This window comes from Rhinopithecus bieti, unplaced genomic scaffold (assembly GCF_001698545.2).
Source record: "Rhinopithecus bieti isolate Rb0 unplaced genomic scaffold, ASM169854v2 scaffold_76, whole genome shotgun sequence".
NCBI lineage: Eukaryota > Metazoa > Chordata > Mammalia > Primates > Cercopithecidae > Rhinopithecus > Rhinopithecus bieti.
The window spans coordinates 1,721,863-1,725,545 of NW_016803343.1; the positions used below are offsets into that span (position 1 = coordinate 1,721,863).

Consider the following 3,683-nt stretch of genomic DNA (forward strand, 5'->3'; position numbering starts at 1 on the left):
ATATATATATATATATGCTGAAACATTGTTGGAACTGCACAAGACCTTCCAGAATACTTTTCCTTCTCTTTAAAGAGGGTCTCACTGGCGCAGAACCGAGCTCAAATGATGCTCCCACCTCAGGCTCGAGTAGCTAGAACCAAAGGCATGAGCTACTGCGCCTGGCTCCAGAATGTATCTTTTGCTTAAGTGTCTGTTTAGTGTATACTGGCAAGTTCTTCCCATAGCAACATCTCATCTAACTAGGATAGCAGCCAAAAGATGGACCCCTCTCAAATACATTTAGAAGACTACCGGAATTAATGGCTACCATTTGGGGAGTGGGCTGTCTTTAAAAAAACAAATGCATGTTTATCACAATTCTGCAGTACCTATATTTTTTAAAGGACAAGACACTGGGTTTAGTCATTTGTAAAATAATGAACTTAGTGTGGTTATTTATTGCTAGTATGAAGAACTGGTTCAGCTATACTCTTAAGATTTTGTTTCTTCCATTCCCGTTGAAACAATCTTTATGGAAAATGGATTTTAGTGTATCTGACTATTCTACATGGGAGAGAATGAAAAATCATTTTTTTCTTTACCAATTTGCCAATTTGGCATTAAAGGTCCTCTAATACCTTATAATTTTTAACCCAATTATGTAAGAACTGAGACTATTTAAACTGTTTCTAACTTTGATCGATTTAAAAGAGACATTTGTGGGTAATTTTTTTTAAATCAGGACATGAAATTACTTGATACCTTTTATATATAAAGGACAAGAGTTGCACTACTCACACCTTACTTTAAAATTCTGTTACCAGGAACCAATCAGAAGGCCTCAGGAAAAAGCACTTAATACCAGCACATTTTAACCTTAATTGTAATTAATTTGAGGGCTAGGGTTATATATACTGACCTGGCAAATTTTACATTTTAAACTGTATCCTGCATTATCCTTCAGATCATATAAAATCACATTTTTATGCACATAAAAAATTAAACTATGCACACAAAAAACACTTTTCATATGCCAAATGATGCAAAGGGCTGTCATTCTTTGTTCAGTGGTCTATATAATATTGTGGAACAAAGCCTTCTAACAATTGACTTGACCTCACAATTAGCTGTACTAATTGTTATACCACTGTTAAACTTCATGTCTTTATCTTCATAAAAATTAAGCTCTGGCTAAAACATATAAAGTTTAATAACTGATTTTTAGTCACTGGTATGAGAGCCTTCAAAATAAGCTGAGAATCAAGAAGCAAAACACTGGCCTATTATTTAAAAGTTGCCTGTCATACCTTCTATCCCCCATTGTCTTCCAAAGTTGCCTTTGATTAGAATTTTGTTAGGTTTTTTTTCCTAATTATCACATGTATTATTAATTACCTATAATTAACAGCCTAAACTTGTGTTAAGATTTCAGAGGATTCATTACAAAATGATTAAATGGCCAGCTGACATTTTAATGCTATTTACGAGCAAGTATAACTGCTTTTTAAAAAGCAAAGTATACTATCCTAAGTCTATAAATAGCTCCAACTACTTTGCAACTGGTATAAAAAGTAGAAAGTTAAAAAAATTCAGCAAATGGAAGATCAAAGTTTATTTACTACCTGCATACAAAAACATATTGCACATCAAACAACCGAAATAAAAAAAAAAAAAGGAAAAAAAAAAGATACTCTACTGAAGACTAACATGTAGTTTATACAGAATAAACTTTCTGGAAATTGATCTTTTCAGTAGTTCAGGTTATGTCTGAATGGACATGACTAATTCAGCTTAGTGTTTTAACTAAAGCTATGTTTGATTTTAAATACTGTACACTTTAATAAATAAACCAAACAAAGCCTCAAGGTAGAACAGTCACTGCCAAGTATCGCCCAGTGTCCCTGCAGATGAGAGTTTAACAAATGTATTCCAGTGGTCTGCAGATTTTCCTCTACATACAGCATTTAAAAAACACATTAAAACAGACCAGTTTCCAGACTAAACTAATGAAGAAATTACAATTCAGTGCAAAATATTTTAGACTGCATTTCATTCTAGTTTTCCTCAGGTGAAGAAGTGGTTGCATATTAAAATGTAACAAAAGCAGCTAATGCTTTCATAAAGAATATTACGTTAGGGATCCCACCCCACCCACCACCCCCCATCTCTGCCATATTTTGAAAACAAAATAACATTTCCTATAGCCAGCAACTTTTTTTTAATGTTACATATACTATTCTCAAGGCACATCTGATGATATATTTTATAACACAGTAGGTGTCAAAGTATGTTTAACATATGATTTCTTCAGGATCCCTCCCCTTTTGAATTCCAAATGGAGGAACTGAAAGTGCGATGTAAAGACTGGCGATCCATATTCTATCTTTGGCAAGCTTGTACAAGCACTATTGTAAATGTAATGTAAAAGAACTGTAAACTAGGAACTTCTTCAGTTTATGAAACACCATTCAGGACTGCTGCTTCTTGAGTGTTTTCTTCTTTTAAGGTATTAATCTTTTCTTCTCCTGGAGTACGCTGTAGCTTAGAAATGTCATCGCCAGAAGCACTAGTTGGGCCGTTTATTGCCTTTTCTGAAGGACCATGCTCTTCAATCACATCTTTTGCCTGCCAAAGGGAGACAACTTTTCAACTTCTTTATAAATGAAATCTATAGCTGAGGAGGAAAATAGCTACATAAACATTAATTAGCTAATGAAAATTTTCAGTTTCATATGCCACAATGGATCAAAGTATTAAAACGTCTATAAAATTCAAAACAAATACCAAAGTATTCCACTCTATGGGTCTTTCAACTTTGTATCTCTAGTACCTAGCAGTGCCCAAACCACACAAAACATCTGAACTAATGAAAACTGCACCTAATTTTAAAACACTGGAAAGCTCACCATGAAAATGACATAAACAGTTAATATTAAACATTTAAATAATCACCTACTTTACTCACCTTCTTTTGAAAATCACATTTACATATCAAATACCGTAAAGCATTTAAAAGAACTAAAATTTAAAAGGTCTATATCCATCAATGAGAAGAGGTATATAGCCTATTGCTCCTGAATTAGGCAACAGTCTCTATGCCCAATATCTTTGGGCAGGTTGAATTTTATAAATGCTATTTGGAGCTCTAACTAAAAAGCATTTCAGGCTCAAGCATGCATATCTTTAGTTATCTGGGGCCAAGAACACATTCAAGAGTCTTTAAGTAAAATAGTATTGTCTATTTGTGGAAACAAGTGATCACACAGTAATAGTAGTAAAAAAATAAAGCTAAACCATACCAAAAATTAAAAAAAAAAAAACAAAAACCTACAGGTTAAATTCTCCTTACCATTTCTTTCTTGTTTTTAGCCAAAGTTTCCCTTGGGAGGTTTCTTTGTCTGCTCTGAGACTCAGCTCTAGAAATATAATCTGCAACTGTGACTGTTAAAGATGAGAAAAAAATTACAGGTGTTGAAAAAATATTTCTAAAGTTTATTTATGGATAAAGGGTAATTTCACTATTAAACTAGTGGTGGGTCACCCAGTGTCAAAATTTTCTTAAGCTGGGTATCACCTCCAACCAAAAACAAAGCTTTAAAAATCTGCCTGGGTTTTTTGTGCTGAAGAAAATTTCAAGCTTGAGATTGAGGAAATCTAAATTAAATTCCTCTTTCCCAAGAATCCAGCTATTTGCTTCTGGT

The 3,683-nt window shown here is 33.4% G+C and overlaps 1 protein-coding gene and 1 long non-coding RNA gene across 3 annotated transcripts in view; one reads left to right on the top strand and one right to left on the bottom strand.

Annotated features, from left to right (window-relative positions):
* DNAJC19 (DnaJ heat shock protein family (Hsp40) member C19) overlaps positions 1 to 3,683 on the top strand; it is a 22,508-nt gene that overhangs the window by 11,025 nt on the left and 7,800 nt on the right. The window lies entirely within an intron of this gene.
* On the bottom strand, positions 1,580 to 3,649 carry LOC108532808 (uncharacterized). The gene is made up of 2 exons (XR_001886558.1): positions 3,332 to 3,649; positions 1,580 to 2,607 (listed from the first exon to the last, which is right to left on the bottom strand). It is a non-coding gene; the product is annotated as an uncharacterized LOC108532808 (long non-coding RNA).